The 17,998-nt window shown below is 38.7% G+C and overlaps 1 protein-coding gene across 1 annotated transcript in view; it reads left to right on the plus strand.

Moving 5' to 3' along the window:
* Positions 1-16,367, plus strand: part of LOC150078295 (octopamine receptor beta-2R-like) — a 289,264-nt gene extending 272,897 nt beyond the window's left edge. Inside the window, exon 2 of the mRNA XM_090384979.1 lies at positions 15,957-16,367. The gene's annotated coding sequence lies outside the window, so the exon portion shown is untranslated. The remainder of the gene's footprint in view (positions 1-15,956) is intronic.
* Positions 16,368-17,998: the final 1,631 nt, after the last annotated feature.

The following is a 17,998-nucleotide window of genomic DNA, read 5'->3' on the forward strand; positions in this document are numbered from 1 at the left end:
TGATATCATATATTTGGATTTCAGGAAAGCTTTTGACACTGTTGCGCATGGTAGACTATTGTACAAATTGGAGCAGAATGGTATTAAGGGTAAGTTGCTACAATGGATAAAAGGATGGTTAAGTGAGAGAAGACAGAGGGTGGTAATTAATGGGTGCTGCTCTTCATGGACTAATGTTATTAGTGGAGTCCCACAGGGTTCGGTGTTGGGTCCACTGTTGTTTTGTATATTTATCAATGATATTGATGAAGGTATATCAGGCTTAATGTCGAAGTTTGCGGATGATACAAAGGTTGGCAGGGTTGTTAATGACAGTAATGGCAGTGTGCTACTGCAACAGGATCTAGATAATTTAAGCAGATGGGCTAAGTAGTGGCAACTGAAGTTAACCTTGACAAATGCAAAGTACTGCATATGGGTAGAAGTAACCCCAGATAAACGTACCAACTGTGTGGTACTACACTTAAGGTGGTAGAAAATGAAAAAGACCTGGGAGTAAGTGGTCTCAGAAAGTTTTTAAATTCTGTACAGTGGGATCAACTGACGATTTTACCAACAGTAAATTCTAAGTGGGAAGCATTCAAGGAATTAATCGTGGATGCTACTAAAAGTTTCATACCTATTAAGAAATATTGTGCAGCCAGATATGAAGTTTTCTGAGCAATGCAGACAGGCTGCCAGGTCATGGGGTTTTGTCAATGATATATAGGAATTTTTCTAGCAGGGAAAAGGAGGCGATTGTCCCTATGTATAAGACAATGGTCAGACCACGCTTTCAGTACTGCGTACAGGTCTGCAGGCCTCATTTTAGGAAGGATGTAGATTTGCTTGAGCGTGTACAGAGAAGGGCAACAAGATTGGTGAGGGGAATGAAGGGATTCTCTTACCAAGAGAGGCTTAAGTTCTGCAAATTGCAGTGGCTAGAGACTAGGCACCTGCGCGGTGATCTGATTGAGGTATATAAGACCTTGAATGGGTTGAGCACGCTGAATTCTGATGGGATCCTTCCACTTGTTCAGATTACGAACCTAAGGGGGCATAAATTCAAATTAAGAAAGGACAGATGTAGAATAGATGCGCGGAAATTTGCCTTTAACCAGCGGGTGGTTAATTGCTGGAACAAACTTCCATCTGTCGTTGTGGAAGTTGATAGGTTGAATAAATTTAAGGAGGAACTGGACAGGCATTTGGAGGGGCGCCTCCGTAGCCAGGTGGGAAGGAGCAGCAGTGCGTAGCACACGCTTCTTGATTAGACCGGGGTTCGAGCCCGTCACCACCAAATATGGAGGGTGCGGAAAGGTCAGGGAATGACCACCGCATATCCCGGAGCAATATGGCCTTAGTTGCTAATGCTCCTAAAAACCAAAATAACTAACTAACTAACTAGCATTTGGAGGGAATGGTGTGATTTTTTTTATTTTTTTTTTGGCTGATGCTGCATAAGCTCATACACTTGCTTTCTTGCATCACATGCCACTACTACTACAACTACATCCCATCGTGCCTGCCACGCCTGCAGCAAGTGGGTCTGGAGTCTTCTTTTTTCCGCAACGCGGTTATTTCCTGGATCTCCGTTGAAGTCAAGGTGTGTACAAGCATTGCCTTTAGCGAGCTCATGGACGATGCCTCTCCTCACCACCTCTAGGTCTAATGGGAGGGTTCCTGCGATGACTTGCAGAGCGTGTGTGCTCACTGTTCTGCAAGCGCGAGTAGTAGTGAGTAGCATGATTGGAATCAAGTATTCTTAGGTTTGCAGCTGTGCTGGCCTTTTTGTACCAGGCACCAGCTGCTTATGTTGCGATTTGTAAGAAGGCTGCTTTATAATAAAACATCATCGTTCTCTGTTTCAATCCCCAGTCTCTTCAGGCAATTCTGTTTATTCAGGCAGTGCAGTTCCTTATTTTTCTTCTTACTTAGTTTAGGTGCGGTTTGAAGGATAAGCGGGTATCCAAGATGCGCCCAGGTATTTGAGCTTTGTGCTGAGCCTTATTGTTCTAGTGTCAATTTTAATTTGGGTGGTCTGTGGATGTTCAGTGTTCCCTTTAAGAGTATGGAGTTCGTCTTCGTCGGTGAGATTTGTAGTAAATGGTGTGTGGCCCAGTCTTGGAGAATTTGCACAGCGCGGTTTGCCAGTATGTCCAGTTGTTCCCTGGAGCTTCTATTGTTAAGATGAGGTCGTCCGCGAAGGCTTGTGAGCGAACCCCTTCCAGATCCTTGTTTAGAAACTGGTCCATCAGGAGGTTTCACATTGTTAAATCCGGTAAAATCCGTACTGTGATGGATTCTTTCAAGGATAACTCAGCTATCCACCATGCAAAAATTGGTTCGAGGAACATTGCCAAGGTTTCCAGCCTTCACCGTCTAATTCTTTATATGTGACTCTAATTGAGAATGTTTGGGATGTGTCGGAAGGGGCAGTCTGACTTCGCAGTTCTCTACGTACGACTATACAGCAATTGACAAATACCCTGATGGAATCTGGAGCTAGACTCCTTCAGACGTCTCCATACTACAACATGTCGAGCTGTAAATCGGGAAAAAAGGAGTCTACTAGATATTGAACAAAGTTTTATAATTTTTTGGCTAGTGAATGTGTAAAACAGTATTCTAACGGCAACAGACTAAAATAAAAAAGCTGGCAGTGCAATGTATTTTAAAATACTTAAAGCTATTTGGCTCAGGCGATATTTAGAAAGGCACGGAACTACCGTGTCCCATTTGGCCCTCGTGGGTTGCGCAGTTGGTAGGGTTGCCATCCTCTCGACACCGGATGGGAAAGACCTGAGTTCGAGTCCAGTCGATGACCGGAGGAATTTTTATTGGTCTTTATCACAACGTGGGTGAGTTAGTCGGTCTCAGGAGAGAGTAGCGTGGTGTTTTCTCCCAGAAACTCGAGTTTTTCGTCCAGAAAATAGAAAATGGACCACAGAATTTACAGAGTATACACGGATCAATATGGCTTTAGCCACTGATGCTCCTAAACACAACTACAACAATCGTATCATTTGTTTGCAAGTAGTGCAATAATAATCACGCAACTTATCAAAAAGGTGGAACTCGCTCTGCTGTCAGACAGCGCACTTTGTTATGCAGTTAACTCCTAAAAGCTGAAAAAAAAAAAAAAAACATAAAATAACGAAGTAGACCTCTGAATTGTCAATCTAAATATTTGTAATGAATAAATGGACAGGCCTTGCAGTTTGATCGACAGACAAAGTGACGAATCTTATATCAGGAAAGAAACTGCTTTGGCAAGAAAAACAGTAAAATAATAAAGAACGGTTTCTAATAAAGACAACAGCGGATGAAGCGCTACTAATTGTGAGTATTCAGAGCTTCTTAAAGGGCACAGTCTCCATTCATTAGCGTCACGCTTATTTTTAAAAAAAAAGTCATCAGTGATTCTATTTTGAGCCCAATTTACACCGTAACGAATGATATTGTCGACAAGCAAAGATTTTGTCTGCATCTGCACGAGATAGAAATGATAGCAAGCGAACACTGTTACCTGTTCGCTGAAAGTACTTGGGATGCAAATGAGAAGAAAAGAAAGTTGTAGACTGCATTGTGAACGTAACACGTGAAACGAATGAACTGACACCAAATTCTTATTACAGATTTTTCGAATTTATTCTGTCTTTCTAATACATCTTAGACATTGGGAATTCGAACATACACAGCTGTGGTGGAGTGTAAATTATGTCTGCAATATCGGATAAGCAAGTGCCTTTCTCTTACGACTTCGGGGTGGATTCGCTCATCGATTTAAATTTAATGAAACGAAAACGAAATCTACCATCAGGTGGAGCTGAGATCACCCGATTGCCGACTGCCTCTATCAGCATATCTTACTAAGTTTGAGCAGAAGATGACCATTAAAATAGTCGAGAGAGAGAGAAGGAATTTTAATAAATTTGAGACATATCGATTTGTCTGTTCTTCGAGTGCCTGCATCATCTGCGGGAGGAGTGTTGTACCGCTGTGTGGCATTTCGTGAGCTCCCTGAAGGGGTTTCGGGAGATTATTAAAGTCAAAAGAGTATTCACAATAGAGGAATGTCAAGAGAAGTTTGCTTTTTCTCTTACTGTCCATCCTCGTTTCCTTAACAAGTGCGCTGTGCAAGGAGTTTTCTTCAGACAACCATGATTGCGATATTTCCAGGAAATGGTTCCGCGCCTCTATTTGCATTCGAAACCTCGTTCATCGCTTGCGGCTGTCACGTGTCTATTTGGCTGGAGTCTGGCACCACACTTCTGAAGAGTGACTGCTTTCTACTGTCGTTTTTCGTGGATACTTTCAAAATTCCGTTTCCGCAACTGGAAAGATAGTGGGAGTTGAATAGTAGATATAATGATCAGTGAACTGTTTTTTTCCTTGATGCAATAAGTAAAAAGGAAACTTCTTGAACAGAAGGCTTCTTTTGAATAAACAAATCTTTTACAACTCCCACGCGAATTCCATCTTCTTCGTCCTCGTCTTCCTTTGGATTTCCGTTCTGGTTTTCTGATGGACAGAACTAAATGTACACTGCTCAAAAAATAGAGGATATCGTGATTACAGCAAATACAATTTCTTCACCAATTCTTCTTTATTTTTATGCAAACATTATATTAAAGGATTAAAAGTACAAGAAAAATCATCAAAAGAACTTACAAGTTAGCGATACATTGAGGAACCTAAAACATTCTACCTTTACCTCTTTCTCAACTACTAAATGGTACATTGATAACTTTCACCGTTAAACTACGTTCTCTCGGTGAATCAGACGAAATCATATCCTTGGGAGCCATTGTTTTTCTCTTCACCAAGAGAGAGAGTTGATCACTATTTGTTTTTAACTGCTCATCGAAATGGACACTGAATTCTACAACTGCAATGTGACCTCTCTTTGATTATGAAAAAAATGTGTATTAACTCGGACTAAACAAAATAGCCATTCGCCAAAGAGGGCTTTATGTTTGCCGACGAGTGGTTTGAGGTCCATCCTGTGTCATCAATGAATCCGTAGGGAAAGTGCTCAAGGACATCTTACTTAGATCAGTGAGGACAAATTCTCTTCATTGATGAGTAGACCAGAAGTGATCAGGTTTAAAAAATCCCATTGTGTCGCCAGTGCAGACTGTAAATTTATTAATATTTTAATGCAATTTAAAATGTTGTGCTAAACATAATGGTACCACTTTTGTTATCGTGTACAGAACGGTAGTGGTGAAGGGGATTTTGTTTTTCAAGACCGTATCCGCGCATTTATCTTACCTTGAGAAAATTCTGTAGTTTTTATAGTTAAATATTCCCCACTTCAGGTAGTGTAATGAACCAATGAGGAATGTAGAAATTGTAGAATACATGCTCTTGGGCAGATACGACATCAGTTTGGCGAGTGACAGATCGATTGTCAGGAATGTTATGAGCGTTGGAAACCGCATAGAACTTGACCTCATCGGCAACTAACACTGACAAGTTAGAGTGAAACCCTGAATCCAATAGCTTTTTGTACGTTGCACAAAGTGTAGAAGCTGTTTCACGAGTGATTGTACCAAGCTCTAAGGTCGTGGCTGGCACATACGTTACTGTCCGCCTAGTATCTTGAGAACGTTGAAGAGTCTCTGATCGTGGTCATGCCACGATGGCGCAAACATTGTCTAGTGAAACCAGAAGACGATACACCACACGGATTCATCTTCATGACATCCATATTAGTGGCCTGTATGTGTTAGTATGATAGATGGACTGAGTGCATGTGGTGTGTGAGCTGTTCTGACAGCCCCCCCATCCACGGCTTGACTACAGCGGGAGCAACATCTTAGGAAACCCCACCCATTGCTGATGCCGTATCCCCTAATTTAACATCAAGGCGTGGGATCTGCACACACTGGTTTCAGCTGGCCTGGCCAATGCGGAATTCAAAACAGGACATTGTGAATCTGAAGTGTGATCTCCTCCTCCTCCACATAGATGCTCTAGCTAGCCATATGACTTTACTCCTCATCACTACCTATTTTCCTTTCTCATCGCCCGCCCAAACCTTTCGCTTGGTATACCGTACCACTACACATCTTTCTCTGATCTTACTAGTTCCCCCCCACATTGGAGGATGGGCTCCTTCCACAGGGGTACCCCTCTATCCCTTTAACTTCCGTTTCTCCAGATGGAAGCGTTCCTATAATCCATCTCCTTTATCTTCACCTTTACTCCCAAACTCGAATTCTGGTCTCCATAAAAAATTAACCTAATTTGAAGAACTACAACATTGAGCTTATTGAAGAAGGAGTTCGGTCTCGAAATACCCTGTAATTATTTGGGCAGTGTATATACAAGTGCTGACATTGGCACACCTGGGAGACCAATCGCCTAACTGGCTGGGACCATTTAGCCAGTATCAAGTTGAAAATTACATCGAAGTGTTCTTTGTAAAGTTTAATAAGACCGGGATTCCCATTTTACCCTTATAAACTGAAAAATCAAGAAAATTTAATAGCATTTTCGCTCCATTCGATTGTCAATAAAAGGCGTCTTCCATTAATCACAGAAATTGATGAGCATAATTTTAACTAGCAAATTGAAGAAGTGGTGTAATTGATGACAGATAACTTACTCTGACAACCTCACGCAAGTTACTTGACTGCTAACACGTTCATTCCACACGAATCGGCAAATCTACATAATTTTCCAGCAAGTTAACTCCTTTTGTATTCCTTTATCTCCAGAGGAAAATCTTTGATTCCGGTTAAGGCCATCAGAGAGATAAACGGAGCAACATGTTCCGATATCCTGCTGCTAAATTATTACTGTGGGATTTAAGTAGAGTGAAATGGCTGAGGCTTTGAGTAACAAATTGTTTCTCTGCCCGAACAGTAAATTGTATTTGAAGTCATATTCGTTCCGATCGAGGAAAATTCAGTCTTTTTCTCACATTTCTTTACTGGCGATCATTTATGGTGCCTGTAAATTAATAGTGCCTTGTGCAGCTGTTTGCATAAATGTATTACCCGAAGGCACTATTTGTTTGTATGTTGCAGGAATGTTGATTCTTGTTTTGGGAAATTGTTTTCCTTTCGCTGGCATTTGATAGACTTTGTACATGCAACCTTGATTCACATAAAGGAGAGTAGGGAAAGCTAACTTACTAACATAATTTACTCTTTTGCGTAAAGCTCCTATTGTTCTCACCATGTCCGTTCGTCCTTCCGCATGCAGTAACTCGATTCCCAGTGAATAGATTTTCATGCATTTTATATTTGTCTCTTTTTAGAAAGGTTTTATCTATTCTCTCCAAATTTCATTAAAATTGGATCAATAGAATTCTGGCAATTATTATTTCTTTTATCCATACATATTACGAGACTATTCATATACTATGTTTATTGCCGTGCACTGATTGAATGGGAAATATGGCGGGTGAGCATAAATGAAATTTTCTCGGTATGCGCATAAATATCTTTGCTTTTTGCTCATTTTTGTTTATCAGTTAACTAAATCATGTATTACTTTATATTAATAAATTATTATTACTATTTTCTTATTACATTAATCAGAAATATTAAATACGTGTTGTATTTTAGTTGTTATTAAAATTCAGGAAAATACAGCGCATTACGAAAATGTTCGCAATATACTACGATTGTAATTTGTTAAAACAACGCCTTTTGTATATTATTAGTTAATCAATTAACAATTAATTCATAATCAGTTAATTAATTGAATAAAAAAAGAGAAAATCTTCTAATACCTTAGAAGATTTTCTTTTCTTTTTTTTTTGTGGCTCATACGCATAAGTTTCTGTTGCAAAAACATCTACTGAGGTCGGTTCAGGCCTCATCTGTGGCTCAGCTGGAGTGATTTTCATAGGCTTTGCTCCAGGCGGGTTTTAATGTTATTGATTACCTGACTTACTGTCACTGGATTTTTTAATGGGAAGCGGGGCATTAATCCCATAAATTGAACAAGTACTAAGTTATGGAGATCAAAGTAGCCAAACCTTCCTAAAACGACAGGAAACAATATGATCATCATCAAATGTGTTTCCAAGAAGCTGAGTTACTTGCCGACCAATCTGCGAAGAAGCCCTCTCCTGCATAAAAATAGTTTCTAAACATTGTCTCTCCTGAAGAGCAGATGGCGTAGAAGATGGCAGTAACGCTCAGCTGTCGTGGTACACGTCTCTGCCCCACGAGTTCGAACCTCCTCGAATTAAAATGGTCCAATTAAAAAATTCCCTGTAAACCCACACCAAACAGTAATATGTGGACAATGGAGTGGCACTTCTTTGAAAACACCTGGTGGTGAGGATCCACCACCACACACACACACGAGTTACGGTTATTTACACTGCCACTTAACTGAAAATGAGCCTCGGTCTACAAGATGATTCTGAGAAACATGTCATTGACTTCCATCCTCGCCAGAAACCACAAAGAAAAGACAGTAAGTTGAAAAAAGAAAATAATTCATTATTTTTCACAAGCTAAGTCATCGTTCTACAATTGCATAAACGTTGGCTTGACCTTTCATAAAAAGAGATGTGGGACAAAGACTTAACCGATAACAAATGCCCATGAAATTCTGCTCGTTGACCAGCACATTATATTCCTCTGACCAAATTTAACGGACATCCCTGTGTACAGGTCACACTGCTCATTGTTACCTACTCTGCCATCTACGCTACCAACCAACGACGGACGAAAAATGCTGCTTGCTCATTGGTTGATAAAGTAGTCTTTGAACATTCATCATTTAAATTGAATAAAGCATTAAAACGCAATATATCGGATTCCTAATTTAACTATACTTCTTTTGTCGTATTTTAGGATACCTGGATCATTTATAGAAGAAATTTTGACCTGGGACTGCTGTGAGGTGGAGCTCTCACAAAAATCGTACCTTTGGTTCTTTAGGACCATTAGTAACAACCCGTTGCGCATTGTCAGTAGACATTTCAGACTCGAAGGTATAATGATCAGATATCGTGGTAAGGAACAAATAAGTTTCGAGAAGGGGGGTTTGAATCGATGGTAGATGGCTGAAATTACTCCAGGAGACCGAGCAGGAAAATAAAATTTAAGTGAAATCCACAGAAAGGTCTCCTTATTATTCGAGATCTTTCTTTTTCTCAGCAAAACTTGTTTAGGATAAATGGCAACGCCACGTAGCCATTCTAAAAGACCATGTATCAAAATGTACAGAGGGAAAATAGTAATTGCTAATGAATGGATAACAATTATTAAAATAACCTTAAAAGTTTTGGTTTCTTAAAAGGACCAAAGTTCCACTCCTGAGCTGAAAACTCGGATTTCTATCTCAGTTTGCTCTGAGATAATTGTAATGATGATTGGAGTAGAATATTTACCATAATTCATGATCTTGTTTATAGTTTAGCTTCTGTACCGATGTCTTCGTTATTTTGTAGTCTTATTCTTAAGGAAATGTTTTACGTCTCTGCATCTGTTGCAGGTAAAATTTTTTTGATTTTTGAATTGCTTTTCCAAAACGCAACATTAAATGGGAACATTTGCAAATAATACTACAGTGTGGCCTACAAGTTCTATCTCAATCTTGATACGTCCCTGTATCCTATTTTCATCTCTTACGATTAGAACAATTCTTATACTTGCTACCATTTCGTATCGTGTGCAAGAGCTCTGGGTTCGAATACCATTTCCCCAGGAGCAGTTTTTGTTCTCACAAAGTTAGTCTGTCTTAGGTGAAGTCTCCATGGTTTCTTTCTATAAAATTTTGGATTTTTCGCCCAACTAAGGAGAATAACCCAGTCATGGAATATATGCTGTTCACATACACGATATATGATTTTCCTCAAAGGTAAGGCACCTGAATGAGGTTGCAGCCTCTGAGTAAAATTCGAAACAGTGACACCATCTAGTTTTATAGATTAAAGAACGTGGTAATTCCTTTTTAGGCCTAATTATTTCTGCTATTTCTGCTTAAGAATTGATTTAGACGGTTAAGGCCAGAGTTCAAGCAGAGGAGAAGATATATATTTTGGATTGTTGATATTTGGTTTCCTAAAAGGACCCAAGTTCCACTATTGAGCTCTTCATTGCTATTTCCACCACAAACTAGGACATGAGCGAGAGAGCTATACATTACTTTTTGCAGCGCTCTTCATTCTTGATCAAAATGGAAATCAAATTGATTTCCATTCTGATCAATTTGATTTCCACGAATCAAGAGCGCTGATTCTCGCGGATCTTTCAGCGGATAGCAATTCTACTCTTTCTCACTCTTCTGGAAAAAGCATTAGTTGTTGAATACACGTAATTTAAAGACACAACATACTGACTCCTTATGACTTCGATCATCAGTCCATATTCGAAACAAAGCAAAGATGATGATCACGCTCATAATGAAAGTTGTTTGTGCTTCACTTTCCTTAAAACAACATTGTATCTTACTACATTTGGTTCAAAAATATCTACATAGTCCAACAGAAATGTGTTTATCGAATAGAGATGTTTCTAATGAAGCACTTTGCGTAGAACGTTCTCTTAACTCGCATCTGAGAGTTGTCCTTCACAAATCTTCGTCATCCACTTGCTCCAATTTCTTTCAAGTTAAAATAAAGAGGAAGAAAGAGAGAAAAAAAAAACAACTTTACTTCTTTGGCGTCACTCGGAGTTTGCTGACGACGCACGTTGCCTAAAGAAACTTATAGTCGCATCTGCATCCCAACATAATTTTTCCGGTTGCTTTTTCGTAAGGGTGGATTGCTTTAAAATTAGCAACGATGCTTTTCCCAAAAGAGAATCTCTAACAGTGGCCTATCTCGCTTGGCAGCCTTTCCCAAGGATATTTTCGTTTGTGGGTTTTTAATTTCGAGAACATGTCACATGCATCTGTGTCATTGCTGGGGTCACGGTACTGATTACATGTTTTTCGAGGGGGAGGTGAATTTGTTTCCCATCCACTGTATTTTTTGCTGAAGCGAAAAAGACAGATGATAGGTAGTTAATGAAAACTGTCCTCCGATCTTTAATCAATAGTAACTGCTACTACAAGAAAACCTAACTATTATTAGTGTCCCAGTGACAGGGGAAGGAATCCAGCAGAACAAAATGATACATATGCCATTAGACTAAAGACAGAAAAACCGTTATCTGAGAGCTAATCGATAGGCCACGGATATTAAATTTGTCATCTCACTTAGAGCTCGTTTAATATTTGATACGTTCATTTTTGGAATGATTTTTACGGTCCTGATTTTTTTATTATATCCAAGGCACGCTGATCGTTGTGCGCGAGATTAAATAGAACGCTTATTCCTGAAATCGCAATTTGATGTTCGGCTTGGAAACGCCATTACTTATCGATGTATTTTTAACTCCACAATGAGTTCCACCCGAATGTAATTTGGATAAAAATAATCGTGTTAAAGGTCAAATAAATGATGGAAGTAGGCATTGTCAGAATTTCTTTAATTATTAATGAGGGCTTAGAGGGTTAAGATGGATTGAGATCTTGGAATTCACAATGTAATGAATTGAAATTCATTACAATGTAGTGCGAAGGATCAGGGATATCGGAAAATTGAAATTTGGTCCGACGAATCCTGGTTTTAATTGCATCGTGCAGTAGAAAAACCGTGTTTAATAAACGAAATGAAACAAATAAGACTTCGCAAATCAGTTGGACCAGATGTATTCAGCAATGGTTAAATCCCTTCTTTCACCCAACCATACCTAATACCAGAAGAGTAATGCATTAATGATACTTTTGTATAGGGCGACCTCTAATCTAAATTATTTTGGCTCAATCATTCTTTTCTTTCTGTTTCATCGCATTTTGATCAATAAAAATTTTTACATACCATAATGGCATTAATGGTTTTTACCTCCAGACGGTTTCGTCCATCTGGAACAATGATTCGTTTAGAACGATACCATTCTAATACCTTTGAGAAAAATCAATGGAGATTGCAAGACAGATTGTCTGTTCACTCTCCAAACGGAATTCCATGTGTTCACAGGAGGGTCTTTTGGAAGATATACAACGGGTGCAATCAAAATCCGCACCACTAAGGCAACTTGTAGATAGAAAAGAAAGAAGATAAATGTGTGCCGAGCTGTTATCCTTTTCTTAGAATCAGCTCTCGGGTAATATACGCACATAAATGAATTTTTCCAGCACTAGAAATACAAACGTCTTTTAGAAAGACGATTTGGTAGATCTAATTTTAAATCGAATTCCTGCAAATTCAAGAAACTGCTGAGTTTGTGTTTGAAATTTGGGAAAAGCGGGACCCCTTCTGCATCCCCAAAAGTAACTTCCAAAACACCAAGACGTCCGGCCAGCTTAGAGGAGTAATGAAACCTTTGTTCACCGAACTAGGAAACACCATGGGACACCACTAATGTTGCTCGCATATCCATACAATTCCAGTAACATTAACGCACTGAATATGCCAGTAAAGTAATAATGCGCTTGCAGTTGCCTTTGAATTTCACAAAAGGAATTATCGGAAGTTTAGTGCTGACTGAACGTAGATTTACTAAACTGACATTAGCATTAAACCAGACAATTACCACTTTGCCATTACAAAGATAGCGCTTTTGTTTAGATGGTTTCGGAAGAATGTATGGTGTTTCTAGACAAGCATCGGTTACATACATTTGGGGTAGAGGAAGATGGATACGCAATACTTATGACTAGAGCCATTTGCCCGAATAAATGAATTTTATCAGTCTGCTTTGCACTTCAGTCATGTCTGGTTTGGCTTCTGCACAAATATTGATCCGTTGTTAAATTTTTCCATCGCGAACCCACACGGGAAACTCGCATCTTTTCACCACACCAGTTTCATGCATCTGTGGCTCAATTGGAAAGAAAACAAAGAATTTTTTTATCTGTAAATCAGACATCGAAGATTGATGTAGTCACTAAACAGAAACGCAATAATTATGAACTGATCTGGAATCAAATTAACGTGACTAGCTGGAGATACTTCAAATACTTTTACATTAAAGTATTCAAAGTATTTGTAGCTTGCTTACTTTTTCAGTAAAGTACAACCTGAACTTATTTTTAATTACTAATTGTCACTGCTTTAATTCATATTACGTTTGAAAATTAGTTCTTATTCGAAGCCCGCTTAATTCTCCAATACTTAATCCATTACGACTGTCACAAAGTCTGGTAGAACCTTCTTGTCGGAGGCGCCATCTAGCGAGAACGCTAGTTATGAATTAAATATATAATTGAACGAAGGTTAGGGTTAGGAGTCACCGCATCTGAACTGTAGCGTTGAATTCGTATGTCTTATTAGCTTCCTGAATTGGCATCTCTAAGCTTGCGTATCTAACAGTTCCAGAAAGTTGGATCCTTCATCACCACATCTTATTCCACTACGACCTTTTTGATCGATCTCTCCGGGTTTCGTATATCCTCTTCCTTCCTTCGGCCAAGTTTGCCATTTAGTTAGCACGTGACAGGCGCTGTTTCCCTCAGCAGTCCACGTGTCGACAGCAAATAAGAAAGACGTGGAAAAGGGATCCAGCAGTGCACGTGACCAGGGTAATATATTGTTTGGATATGTCCGATATGCGCGTTTTCTGTTGCCCGACTTTAGGTGTATCTTTAGCCTTTGGCACACATCCCCGGTTGGTGGGGATGTTTCGCTTTCGAAACACGTGAGATAGTTGGTCTATCAGACTCCCTCCTTCCTCTAACGTTGCCGGTTTTTGGACAACAGGACAACAAGTCCTGCAGGTTTTTGGACAACATATTCCGCAGTTTCTCTATCGAAGTTTTAAAATTGGTTTATTAAATATGTAGCGAATCATATTCTTGTGAAGGTGAAAAGGCTCTTATCAAGAAACCTAAGTGATTTTACTGAAATTCTAGATTCAAAATTCTTCCCATGGGTGCATTATGATCGATTTCGATCATTCAGCCCTCAGTGAATGATCTCTATAATCATTCAATGAGAGAGACCTATTCGGCAACGTGGGACCAAAATGATCTTTGAGAGACAAATAAAAGATCTTCGAAAGACAATGTTTATTCTTTATTACCTTCACGGATGGATGGTTCTTGGTACCACCGGCACTAATTAATAATGAGGCACTGCTCTTCTGAGTATTAAGTGTTTCTGTCACGACTGCATTGCTGCTCAAGGAGATCACACTCCTATTAGGGTATATTTCTATAGATTATCGAAGGATTACTTTTAGCTATTCATTTACATAACTGTAATTTCGGTTTGAGATTTCTCCCTGCTTTTTTCTTTATTAATTGCCCATTTAAATGGAGTACCGCTAAACTTTCATCATAATCTAAAGAGTTTCCATTTATGTTTTTGCGTTTGTAGTTTGGTACTGAGTGATAGTCTAGTTATGGTACTAACGAGATGTCCCACCACAAAATTGCACAAGAGAAACAGCACCACTCCCTAAGCATCTTCTGATTAATATTAACGCAGTATAAATTCACTTCAAAAGTCAATTATCATGGCTCAAAAAATTGAATAGTGGTTAGAGAGAGTGCTTGTAAAATGAATGCTTCTAATTCCTTTTATACCATTTCCCAAATGTTTTTGTATAAGTATTATCGAGAAGACAATTCTGAAAGATTACCCGCACACAAGTGGGTGTTCCTTTGATGTTAGAAGAGGTAAAATGTCTAAGTGCCCATGCTATTGTCTGCCAAGATTCCGCTGGCACTTAAGTTATTTATAAAGTTTATTCAATCATTATAAATAGCTTTTGACGTATTCGTCCTCTTAAAATTTGCATCTTAAGTCCAAATTACTTCGCTAGCTTGCTTATATCTTTCTTTAGGTTTGTTTAAAGGCTGACAACCACATTGCAAGAAGACTGTTAACAACTTTATTGTTCCAAACAACTCTCAGTTAATAAAGGACCACGCAGAGTCGAGTGGATTTGAACATAAGGTGCGTGACTTGGAACACGCACCCTACCGTATAACCTCGAGGGATTTAATAGTTGTTTTTACTGTGTAAGAAGAAATGCTGGAGGAAGTCGGGGAGATAAAGGACATTATAAAATCGCATAAAATTTAACTTAATCACAATGGTCCAACAATGACGTCATCATTGGTTACATCGAATAACTAACCAAAAGATCAAGACATTTTTGATTTTACAGATGACCATCCGCGAGCGGTGGAAAGAAAAAAGATTTCTTAGATCGCTTATTCCTTTCATATTGCATTAGTTGTCAAACATAATGAGGTCGATTAAGAACACGTGACTGTTTTATGGGTCCCGGCAAAATGATGGGGAAACAGTAACCAAGTGAACGACAAGGCTAAGACAAACGAAGAGAGAGGATATGTAATTTCCGGTGTAGCTAGACTCAATTTCCGTTCTGCCTACGTACAGTGCGGGACTCGCCGCAGTTATAAAGTTACCGTAATCGGTAATAACGGCGGATGGAAATGGCGAAGGATGTTTTATTCGTATAATTGGCACTCGTGGGTATTTTTACCCCTCCATCCCCCTATTCTAAATGAGCACTAAGACAAGGAGAAGCCGGAAATGCCGAAGGAAAGTGTTAAGTCGAACTCCTTGAATAAGCTGATGTAAGTAGTTATTAGAACAACACCTGGAGTCGAGAATCGCATTGGTGTGGGTGGAGATGATGGCCACGTTGAGAGTTACCTTCAAAGTTGTTTTTGGAATAAAGTTCTTCCTTAATGTCTTAATGCAATAGAGTTTTCACAGTACAGATTGCAGCTACATGATAAGTGGCTTAAGTTGTCTGCATTAGCGCCACGTTGATTCTTAAATCAAGATGGCGTTAATGCAGACGAACTGACGCCATCTTGATTCTTGAAGCAAGATGGCGTCAGTTCGTATCTGATTTAAAAATTGCTTTTGTTTATATTAAATTCAACGGGACTTTAAATTATTTTAAAATTCTGTTTTCAAACACGTTGTCTACTACGCTCAAGACTGATATATTTTCTTTTTCTTTCTATTACAGTGATCTCCTCATCACTTTCACCGCCGGTACTGTGAGGATATTATGTTTGCTGAAAACAATCTATTGATACCTCGAGCAGTGCAGCGATTTCTCGTGCGGTAAGGGCATCCTTTGTTTCGTGCCGACGTCATCACTGACCAAGAGGAAGGGAGAGAAAGAAGGCGAAGAAGAAGAAGGGAGGAAAACAGTGACAAGTTCGTTCGTTTATCAGCGTAATGCAGTTTTGTGTTCGGGATGAAAGACCTTTGATTGTCGTAACCTACCAAAGTCGTTATGTGTCATTACTAAAAATTGGGCACGGACAGAACAACTCAATAAGGGGGTGAGAAGGTATGTTTATCGAGGCCGATGCAGATATGCTCAATGTTTTTGCGCATTTGTGGAGAAAAATGTCACCTATGCATATGCAAATAGAAGCTTTCAGAATTCTGTTGTCGGTAGATCGTCAGGATTGGAAGTATTTTTTGGACATTAATGTATAAATATTGTCAGTGTTGTCAAAACATTATTGTGTCCCATTCAAGGAATTATTGCTAATAAAAGCGATTAAACTTAGCAATTGTGAATAACAGTGGACTGTTATCACATTTAAAAAAAAAAAATGTGTGTCACGTGAGAGCATATGTCACTTGCCACGTTCTCAACAATGCGTTCTCGATGCAGAGCTACTCTCGATTTGCGAAAAAAAAAAAAAAAAAGGTATCTCGTTAAATAGTTTTAACCTCAGACATCACTGCTAGAGCTACTAAAAAGTGGTACCAAAAGGGGTAAAAAGTATTACCACAGCTTCCATGACATTGTGCCTTTAGGAATTTTCACCAAACTTTAGCATTTTACTGATATTAAAGAAAAAAAACAAACAAACACACACGTTTTATGTGCTAATCAACACTTAGTTTAGATCGCATTTCGCTTAGCAAATTTACACCTAGAAGAATTCGAAGTCTCTTTGTACAGAACACCCATTATAGCGGCACTGAAATAATTCTCAAAAGAACGTGTGAGAGAATCAATCATCCTTCAAGCAAAATTCGCTGAAGAAACGAAAGGGCAAACGTCTGATATGCAGTCATTTGATACGCAGATTTAGGCTTAACTAAGCCTAACGCTAAAATGAAGCCCTGGTAGGCCTGGTGTTCAGCCTAACTCGGTTAATAAAATATTAGACGTTAAAGTGCGCTAAGTTCATTGGTCAGAAAGAGAGAAAGATTCGCAAAGAGAGAGAGAGAGAGAGAAAGAAAGATCGAGGGTCACAAGTCCATTAGGAAAGATCTCAGTAACTTAACTACCAATTCTTTCCTTGTATCATATCATACCAATACACAGATGCCTTGTAAAGACGTTTTATAAAATACCAAAGCTTGCCGTTGTCCTTAAGATGCTGAGGTTATCAAATTCCGCACTTTCTGTAAGGAGAAAGATATTTATATGCAATAAAAGTAGCAGTAGTAAGTAGGTGAGGAGACTGCGTATTCTAGGGGCCCTAGTCTATTTTTCTGCTTAAACAAATGGCCAACAATTAGTCAAGTTAGAATAATTTAATCGCCTGTTTATAAAAATTCTACTAAAACTTAACAACAATGTCCTGGCAGACGATGAAAGCGCGCGATAGGTTAATTGTTGTTGACCAATTCGTTTGACAATTGGAATCGTTTGGTAGAAATATATATAATTTAAATACGTTTTTTAACTTATAAAAATATATATCTTTTTTTAGTTTATCAGGTAGGAAAAATTGGGAAATCTTTTAATCAAATTAGGTACACTAAAACAACAAATTATGCGTATATCTTTATAAGGAGATTGTTCAAACCAGCCATCGTTGCCAGCATGGCAAACCAGAATAAGACATTATGCTCTGTAGTACTTTATGTTGTTTTGTGGACTAATTATCCTAGTCGGTGTGACTTAATCGTATTTTCTAACACCTTTATCTGTTGTAAATCCAAACCATGAAAGAGTACTAATAAACTAAGTATGAATTGCTCATAAGCGATGTTAATACTGTATAATAATATGCCAATTATTTTAATGTTTTTAAG

This window comes from Mastigoproctus giganteus, chromosome 11 (genome assembly GCF_048544385.1).
Source record: "Mastigoproctus giganteus isolate SK-2022 chromosome 11, ASM4854438v1, whole genome shotgun sequence".
Classification (NCBI taxonomy): Eukaryota; Metazoa; Arthropoda; class Arachnida; order Uropygi; family Thelyphonidae; genus Mastigoproctus; species Mastigoproctus giganteus.